A 10,487-nucleotide genomic window follows, 5' to 3' on the forward strand; every position below is an offset into this window, starting at 1 on the left:
TATGACATTTCACACAGTGAGCTGGTTGGTTCTCTTTTCTCCTATTGCTTCATTTTAACCAAGCTGAGAAAATAGTTATGTTATGGGCTGAATTGTTTCCTCTCCCAAAATTCGTATGTTGACACCCTAACCCCCAGCACCATCTCATCCTTGGGCCTAATTGCTCCCACTTGGAACACTGCTTTGGAAACATTTTTGCCAAGTGCCCCCAGCCTCAGAAAAAGCCAGAACCTTGGTGATCTGACCCAGATCCCGGGGTTTCCCACAGCAACATAACTATCTCCCAAGCCTCCTCTTTGACTTGAAAAATTCACGTGGATTGTACATCCTATTCTATAACATAGCTGGGTTCACATCTATATTTTGAGTTACTCACATCTGAGTGGAATGGATGCTCTCTGAAGATGTGTCACGTCTATGGTGGCTTCCAGTGCCTCCAGCATATCACTGTGTATGTCCAGGGGGTCTACATACCCTAAGTGATCAGCCCTAAGGCTTAAGCCAGGATGCAGAGAATATATTAGAACTCCTACTCATAGGTATGATTTTTTAACATCTTTATTGGAGTATAATTGCTTTACAATGGTGTGCTAGTTTCTGCTGTATAACAAAGTGAATCAGCTATATGTACACATATATCCCCATATCCCCTCCCTCTTGCGTCTCCCTCCCACCCTCCCTATCCCTCTAGGTGGTCACAAAGCACCGAGCTGATCTCCCTGTGCTATGTGGCTGCTTCCCACTCGCTATCTATTTTACATTTGGTAGTGTATATATGTCAATGCTGCTCTCTCACTTCATCCCAGCTTACCCTTTCCCCTCACCATGTCCTCAAGGTACCACATCTTCTTTATCCATTCATTTGTTGATGGACATTTATGTTGTTTCCATGTATTGGCTATTATGAATAGTGCTGCTATGAACATAGGGGTGCATGTATCTTTTTGAATTATAGTTTCGTCTGGATATATGCACAGGAGTGGGATTGCTGGATCGTATGGTAATTCTATTTTTAGTTTTCTGAGGAACCTCCATACCGTTCTCCATAGTGGCTCCCACCAACAGTGTTTGAGGGTTCCCTTTTCTCCACATCCTCTCCAGCATTTGTTATTTATAAGATGGTTTAGTGATGTCCATTCTGACAGATGTGAGGCGGTACCTCACTGAAGTTTTGAATTGCATTTTTCTAATAATTAGCGATATTGAACATCTTTTCTTGTGCCTATTGGACATCTGTATGTCTGTTTAGGTCTTCTGCCCATTTTTTGAGTGGGTTGTTTTGTTGTCGTTGTTGAGTTGTATGAGCTGTTTGTATACTTTAGAAATTAAGCCCTTGATGGTTGCATCATTTGCAAATATTTTCCCCCATTTTTTAGGTTGTCTTTTCATTCTGTTTATGGTTTCCTTTGCTGTGCAAAAGCTTAATTGTATCATTTTAGTGTATGTTCTAAACTATTTTTAATAGTTATAGTTTAGAACGCAGGACGTGTCAATAAACAAACACATACTGCAGGTACCTTCAGAAAAAGTTTTCACTAGGGGTTGGTACTTTCAGAAATGTTAGGAGACTCTTAGCCTAGATTAAGAACCAGGTGTTCGTGCCCAGCCCAGTGTCTGCACTCCAGCCCCCTACTTTGGGCTGCCCATGCTTCAGTGGTAGAGCACCTGTGAGCGGACCTTCCTTCTTTCCTTCCTTCCCTCCCTCTCTCCCTCCTCCCCTGCCCTCTCTATCTCTCTCTCTGCTTCTCTTTGTTGGTTGTAGTCATAGCTGGCGAGAAAAGGCGGGAGATATAAGGACACCCCTCGGGCAGGTTTCTGGCTGACTTATGAAGGATGCAAAGACTGGCTTTCCTGATCCTTCCATGTGTACTGCTCTCTCTCTCTTTTCTTCCCAGGCAGGTGGCCAATCCCTTGTTTTTGGAAAGTCCAAGCCCTTTGAGGGGGTGAAGACGAGGAGCGGGGGAAGGAGAGAACGGTGCCTCACAGGAAATCGGGCCACAGGGAAAAGTAATTTGTTCCATTTGACCTGGCAGGAGGAGAGTAGGTCTGAAGGCTCTGCAGGTCCCCAATCTCTGCCTTCTCCTGGCAACGCCCGGGGGAGCTCGACCTCCCAGCGGAGTGGCTGTGTGGCTCCTCACCCGGCAGGCTGTATGTCCTCCTAGTGCCTGGGAAAAGGACTTCTCTCAGAGGAATCTCAGGGATGTTGTGGAGAATGAACCCCAGGTTGGAAGGGGCTTAGAGAGTCTGGAGTCCAACTCCCTTATATGAAAAATGGAGAAACTGCAGCACTGAGATGTTAAAATGACTTGCCCAAGATCAAACAGCTAGTTAATCCAGTTTCTTCTGCTTTTTTAAGAAAATAAGTTGGTTTACAATAAATGCTGGCGAGGGTGTGGAGAAAAGGGTACCGTCCAACACTGTTGGTGGGAATTTAAATTGGTGCAGCCACTATGGAGAACAGTATGGAGGGTCCTTAAAAAAACGAAAAATGGAATTACCATATGATCCAGCAATCCCACTCCTGGGCATACACCCAGAGAAAACCATACTTCAGAAAGGCGCATGAACCCCAATGTTCATTGCAGCACTATTTACAATAGCCAGGACATGGAAACAACCTACATGTCCATTGACAGAGGAGTGGATAAAGAAGATGCAGTATATATATATAATGGAATATTACTCAGCCATAAAAAAGAATGAAATAATGCCATTTGCAGCGACATGGATGGACCTAGAGATTGTCATACTGAGTGAAGTCAGACAGAGAAAGGCAAATATCATATGATATCGTTTATATGTGGAATCTAAAAAATGGTACTAATGAAACTATTTATAAAACAAATAGAGTCACAGATGTAGAAAACAAAACTTATGATTACCAAGGGGGCAAAGGGAGGGGGAGGAATAAATTGGGAGATTGGGATTGACATATAGACACTACTCTATACAAAATAGATAACTAATAAGAACCTAATATATAGCACAGAAAACTCTATTCAATACTCTGTAATGACCTATATGGGAATAGAATCTAAAAAAGAGTAGATATATGTATAACTGGCTCACTTTGCTGTGCAGCAGAAACTAACACAACATTGTAAATCAACTATATTCCAATAAAAAATTTTAAAAATTAAAAGAATTAAAATAACGATAATACAAAAAAAAAAAAAAACACCAACAACAAAAAACTCAAACTAAAAACAGAGCTACCATGTGATCCAGCAATCCCACCTCTGGGCATATATCTGGAGAAAGCCATACTTCAAAAAGACACATGCACCCCAATGTTCATTGCAGCACTATTTACAATAGCCAAGACTTGGAAGCAACCTAAATGTCCGTTGACAGAGGAATGGATAAAGAAGATGTGGTACATATATACAATGGAATATTACTCCGCCATAAAATAGAACAAAATAATGCCATTTGCAGCAACATGGATGGACCCCGTGATTATCATATTAAGTGAAATAAGCCAGAGAGAGAAAGACTGATATCACTTATATATAGAATCCAAAAAAAAAAAAAAAAAAAAGATACAAATGAACTTATTTACAAAATAGAAATAGACCCACAGACAGAGAAAACAAACTTACGGTTACCAAAGGGGAAGGGGGGGGGATAGATAAATTAGGAGTTTGGGATTAACGGATACACACTACTATTATAAAATAGATAACCAACAGGGCCTACTGTATAGCACAGGGAGCTATACCCAATTTTTTGTAATAATCTACAAGGGAAAAGAATCTGAAAAAATACATACGTATAACTGGATCACTGTGCTGTACACCTGAAACTAACAAAACATTATAAATCAACTATACTTCAATTAAAAAAGATGAAAACCAAACCAAAAACGAAACATGGAAGTGTACACTTTAAAAAATTAAATATAACACAGTTAATATTTTACAAGCATTTCATAATTGCAAATGATTGCCCTGTTTCACCCCCTTTGATTTAAGCCTTTTTAAGACCCAGAACTGACTACATTTCTTTAAAGGATTCTTTTATCTAAACGAATTCTTCTTACGTTTTATGAGGAGGCTTTCTCTGCCTCTGTCTTGCCTTTCTCAGCATCTCTGGCGCCCCCAGTTTGAATCACACGGTCGCTTTCGATCTGACTGCACCTGTTTAGACACTTGCATCATGTCGCCCTGAGGTCACATTCTCTCATGTACACATTTGGAGGTTCTGTACCTCGGAGGGAGTTTTTCCCTCTCGAGGTGTTCGTTCATAGCCACTGCTCAGATGCCCCTTGAAGCCCACTTTAGATTTGCCTCAGCCACTGTCTTTGGAGTAACTTTGATGACAGCAAGTCTTTATCATTCAGGAGGTAAATTTAGTTTTAAGAACTACAGAAAGTCATTTCGGGCAAGTCTGGTGGATAGAGTGGGTAATTTAGCTGGGTGAAAGCATTTGGAGTCAAACATAAGAGGTGACTATGAGGCTAAAAGATATCCTACCCTCACCTCATGGCTATGCAGGCTCTTCCAGAGATGTTTAGACCAAGGACAGAATCATTGGAATATGCAGGAATGTCCTAAGAGGCCAATTCAGAGCGCACCGGGGGCTGCATTACCCATGCCAAAGACACTGCTTGTCCCCTCAACTTCTCTCCAGGGCCAGACTTCCTCGGGGGCATATTGATGCCTGCCTGTGGGAGGTATTTTAGGGACACTAGAGGCGATTCTCCCTCTTACTCACTCACTTGCTCATTCACTCATAAGACATTATTTAACAAATATTTATGAAGGGATTATTCTGAGCCAGGCACTGTGTTAACTGCTAGTGATACAATGAAGAACAAGACAAACCTGGTCCCTGTTCTGCTAAAGATTATTTAGCTCTGGCAGGTAAAGTCAGTCACTGAACAGATGATAACACCAAAAATTAAAGAGTTAAATTTTTGAAAAATTTTAAAATAAGTCAAAATATTTATTTAAAAAAACATTCTTAACCATGAGTTTAAAGTTGAAAAAGAATTCCTTTTAGTGAAGGAATGTTCTTCTACTAACTTCAAATAAAACTTGAGAGGAAGGCCTATTGGGATATGCCTAGTCAGTAACACTTTTGAATGAATCAGTTACCATACTTTTCCCCAGATAACAAAAGGATAATCTAGGCCTCTATTCTAGGGGTCATATGGTAGGCAGGATTTTAAAAAAACAGCTCTATTGAAATATATTTCATATACCATACAATTCACCCATTTAAAATAAACAACTTAATGGCTTTTGATATACTCACAGAGTTGTACGTTCATCACCGCAATCAACTTTAGAACATTTTTGTTACCCTAAAAGAAACCCTGCACCCCTTAGCCATCACTCTTCAACCTCTCTTCCCTCAGCCCTAAGCAGCCACTTTCTGCTTCTATAGATTTATTTACCTAATCTGGACATTGTATATAAATGCCACCATACGTGTGAAGTCTTCTGTGGTTTCTTTCATTTACAATAATGCTTTCAAGGTTTACTCACATTGTTTCATGTATCAGTACCTCATTTCTTTTTACTGCCAAATAATATGCCATTGTCTGGCTATAGCACATTTTGTTCATCCATTCATCACCTGATGAATGTTTGGGTTGTTTCCACATTTTGGCTATTATGAATAATGCTGCTGTGAACACTTGTGTACAAGTCTTTGTGTGGACATATATCTTCACTTCTCTTGGGTATATATCTAGATGTGGAATTGCTAAATCATATGGTAACTCTATGCTTAAACATTTGAATAACTGTCAGACCGTTTCCCAAGGTAGCTGCACCATTTTACATTCTTAACAGTAATGTATAAGGGCTCTGGTTTCTCCATACCATTACTTCTTTTTTTTTTTTTAAATTAATTTTATTTATTTATTTTTGGCTGCTTTGGGTCTTCGTTGCTGTGCACAGGCTTTCTCTAGTTGCAGCGAGCAGGGGCTACTCTTCGTTGTGGCACACGGGCTTCTCATTGCAGTGGCTTCTCTTGTTGGGGGCATGGGCTCTAGGCGCGCAGGCTTCAGTAGTTGTGGCACGCAGGCTCAGTAGTTGCGGCTTGTGGGATCTAGAGCGCAGGCTCAGTAGTTGTGGTGCACGGGCTTAGTTGCTCCGTGGCATGTGGGATCTTCCTGGACCAGGGCTTGAACCCGTGTCTCCTGCATTGGCAGGCAGATTCTTAACCACTGCGCCATCAGGGAAGCCCCTTACTTCTTATTAACCAACTTTTTGGTTACAGCCAACCTAATGAGTATGAAGTGGTATCTCAGTGTGATTTTGATTTCCTTTTCCCTGACAGCTAATAATGTTGAACATCTTTTTATGTGCTTATTGGCCATTTGAATATCTTCTGTGCCTATTCAGAATGCTTTGCCCATTTTTATTTTTATTTTTTTTAACTACTGAGTTGTAATAGTTCTTTATAAATTCTAGATGAATGTCCTTATTAGATATATGATTTGAAAAAGTTTTCTTCCATTCTGTAGGCTGCCTTTTCACCTTCTTGATAGTGTCCTTTGAAACACAAAAGTTTTTAGTTTGATCATGTCCAGCTTATCTCTTTTTCTCTTTTGTTGCTCATGTTTTTGTTATCACATTAAAAAAAAAACTGCCTAATCCAGGGTCATGAAGATTTGCAACTATATTTTCCTCTAAGTGTTTTATAGTTTTAGTGCTTAAATTTAGGTCTTTGATCCATTTTGAGTTCATTGTTGCAGATGGTGTGAGGTAGGTAGATAAGTTTTAATACGAGTTTGAAGAGGAGGGATACAAAGCACAGAGGATACCCAAGAATAAATAATAAAAATATAAAGAAACATCAATAAAAAATTAAGAAAAGAAACATGGAATTATTAGTTCACATAAAAGAACATTTTTGTGGACAATTCTATGAAAACTGGATGGAGATTGTGACCAACATGTGTACGGAATTCATCCAAGTGGTAGAGATGGTGATGAAGTGGGAGGACATTCCATGCAGAGGAAATGGTGACCACCCGAGATGAGAGTGTGGTGCATTCGAGGATGTACAGGCAGTCCGGCTGGCTGGAGCACTGTTGTGAAAGGAGGAGACGTGGGTGGGGCAGAGCATGTAAAGGGCCTCTGTGTTAGTCTGCTCAGGCTGCCATGACAAAACACCCCAGACTGGGTGGCTTCAACCACAGAAATTGATTTTCGAACAGTTTTGGAGGCTACAATTTCAAAATCAAGGTGCTGACATGATTGGTTTCCCCTGAGGCATCTCTCCCTGGCTTGTAGATGGCTGCCTTCTCACTGTTTCCTCACATGACCTTCTCCCTGTTTGCCTACATCTCTGGTGTCCCTTCTTCTTATATGGACATCAGTCCTATTAGATTAGGGCCCCATCCTTATGACCTCATTTAACCTTAATAATTTCTTAAAGGCCCTATCTCATATACAGTCACACTGGGGGTGTTAGGGCTTCAATGTATACATTTTGGGGTGGAGGGGACACAATTCAGTCCATAACAGCCTCCAAAGCTACATTCAGGGGTTAAGCCTTTATCTCATGATTTTACCCAGCAGTGACATGTTAGATCTGTGTCTTTAAAAGTCCACCCTGTAGTTTTTTGTTAGAAAACTACTAACAATGAAAGATCAGAAAGAGAAAATAAGGAAATAATCCCATTTACCATCCTAGGTATTTACCAATACCTAGGAATCAACCTACCTAAGGAGACAAAAGACCTGTACTGTACTCAGAAAGAGTGCAGAAAAGGCAAAAGACCTGTACTCAGAAAACTATACAATACTGATGAAAGAAATCAAAGATGACACACAAACAGATGGAGAGATACACCATGTTCTTGGACTGGAATAGTCAATATTATCAAAATGACTATATTACCCAAAGCAATCTACAGATTCAACACAATCCCTATCAAATCACCAATGGCATTTTCCACAGAACAAAAAAGCTTACAATTTGTATGGAAACACAAAAGACCCTGAATAGTCAAAGCAATCTTGAGAAAGAAAAACGGAGCTGGAGGAATCAGCACCCTGACTTCAGACTGTTCTACAAAGCTACAGTAATCAAGACAGTATGGTAGTGGCACAAAAGCAGACTTATAGATCAATGGAACAAGATAGAAAGTCCAGAGATAAACCCATACACCTACCATCAACTAATCTATGACAAAGGAGGCAAGAATATACAATGGAGAAAAGACAGTCTCTTCAGTAAGTGGTGCTGTGAAAACTGGACAACTACATGTAAAAGAATGAAATTAGAACACTCCCTAACACCATACACAAAAATAAACTCAAAATGGATTAAAGACCTAAATGCAAGGTCGGATACTATAAAACTCTTAGAGCAAAACATACGCAGAACAGTGACATAAATTGCAGCAAGATCTCACCCACCTCCTAGAATAATGAAAATAAAAACAAAAATAAACAAATGGGGCCTAATTAAACTTAAAAGCTTTTGCATAGCAAAGGAAACCATAAACAACAACCCATAGACAACCCACAGAATGGGAGAAAATATTTGCAAATGAAGTGACTGACAAGGGATTGACCTCCAAAATATACAAACAGCTCATGCAGCTCAATAACAAAAGAACAAACAACCAAATCAAAAAATGGGCAGAAGATCTAAAGAGACATTTCTCCAAAGAAGATATACAGATGGCCAAAAGGCACATGAAAAGATGCTCAACATCACTAATTATTAGAGAAATGCAAATCAAAACTACAATCAGGTATCACCTCACACCAGTCAGAATGACCATCATCAAAAAGTCTACAAACAATAAATGCTGGAGAGGGTGTGGAGAAAAGGGAACCCTCCTACACTGTTGGTGGGAATGTAAATTGCTACAGCCACTATGGAGAACAGTATGGAGGTTTATTAAAAAACTAAACATAGAGCTACCATATAATCCAGCAATCCCACTCCTGGGCATATACCCAGAGAAAACCATAATTCGAAAAGATACATGCACCCCAATGTTCATTGCAGCTCTTTTTACAATAGCCAGGACATGGAAGCAACCTAAGTGTCCATCGACAGAGGAATGGATAAAGAAGATGTGGTACATATATACAATGGAATATTACTCAGCCATAAAAAAGAACAAAATAATGCCATTTGCTGCAACATGGATGGACCTAGAAACTGTCATAATGAGTGAAGTAGGTCAGACAGAGAAGGACGAATATCATTATGATATCACTTATATGTGGAATCTAAAAAAATGCTACAAACTTGTTTACAAAACAGAAATAGAGTTACAGTTGTAGAAAACAACCCCCTGGTTACCAGAGGGGAAAGGGGAGGAGGGATAAATTGGGAGATCGGGATTGACACATACACATTACTATATATAAAATAGATAAGTAATAAGGATCAACTGTATAGCACAGGAAACTCTACTTGATACTCTGTAATGACCTATATGAAAAGAATCTAAAAGATTCTAAAAGGATCTAAAAAATTCTTAGATTTTTTAAATCTAAAAAAGATTGGACATATGTTTATGTATAACAGATTCACTTTGCTGTACAGCAGAAAGTAATACAATATTGTAAATCAACTACACTCCAATAAAAAGTAAGAAAAAAAAAAGTCCACCCTGGCAGCAATGTGAGTTCTCAATTAGAGAGGGCTGAGCTGGGGCAGAGGGCCCAGTTAGGAAGCGGTCCCAGGTATGCAGGATGGGCTGATGGTGGTCTGAACTAAGGCAGTGGCAGGGGGAATGGAGATTCAGTTTGGGGGCATAGGGAACATTCTGGTGGAGGGGGCTACTCTTTGCTGAGAGGAAAAAAGGCCGGTGAAGAGCCTGTTTAAAGGGCAGCTGGTGAGTGCCCCAGAGCTGAGGTGCTGGTGGGACAGAGGGAGATTGAGATAAACCCTAACGGACTTATCTCAAATAACAAGAAGGCTGGTGGCAAGCTTGGTGCACTGGTTTCACTGGAAGGCTCCATGCGAGCCTTAAAGCGGGGCGGGGGAGAGGGCAAGCCTGAGGCTGCCCTGCTACCCACTACTCACCCCTCCTGGCAACAAAATAGCAAGTTCAAGACCTCTGCTCTCAGCTGGTGACCCAACCACAAGGATAAAGGACACAACAGACTGACAATGCAAACCAAGAAAAGAGCAAGGAATCAAGACATGTAAATACAGAAAAGAGGGCTTCCCTGGTGGCGCAGTGGTTGAGAGTCCACCTGCTGATGCAGGGGACGTGGGTTCGTGCCCCGGTCCGGGAAGATCCCACATGCCACGGAGTGGCTGGGCCTGTGGGCCATGGCCGCTGAGCCTGCGTGTCCGGAGCCTGTGCTCCACAACGGGAGAGGCCACAACAGTGAGAGGCCTGCGTACTGCAAAAAAAAAAAAAAAAAAAAAAAGGGCGGGGGAAGGGTGAATTCCAGAATCCTGCCCACCGAGGTGAGGCTCTGCAGAGCAGGGTCTGAAATCATTTTACTATCATCTCTGAAATCCTCTTCCAGCCTCTAGTCTGTGATCTCTGA

Source organism: Phocoena sinus, chromosome 7, assembly GCF_008692025.1.
Source record: "Phocoena sinus isolate mPhoSin1 chromosome 7, mPhoSin1.pri, whole genome shotgun sequence".
Taxonomy (NCBI): Eukaryota; Metazoa; Chordata; class Mammalia; order Artiodactyla; family Phocoenidae; genus Phocoena; species Phocoena sinus.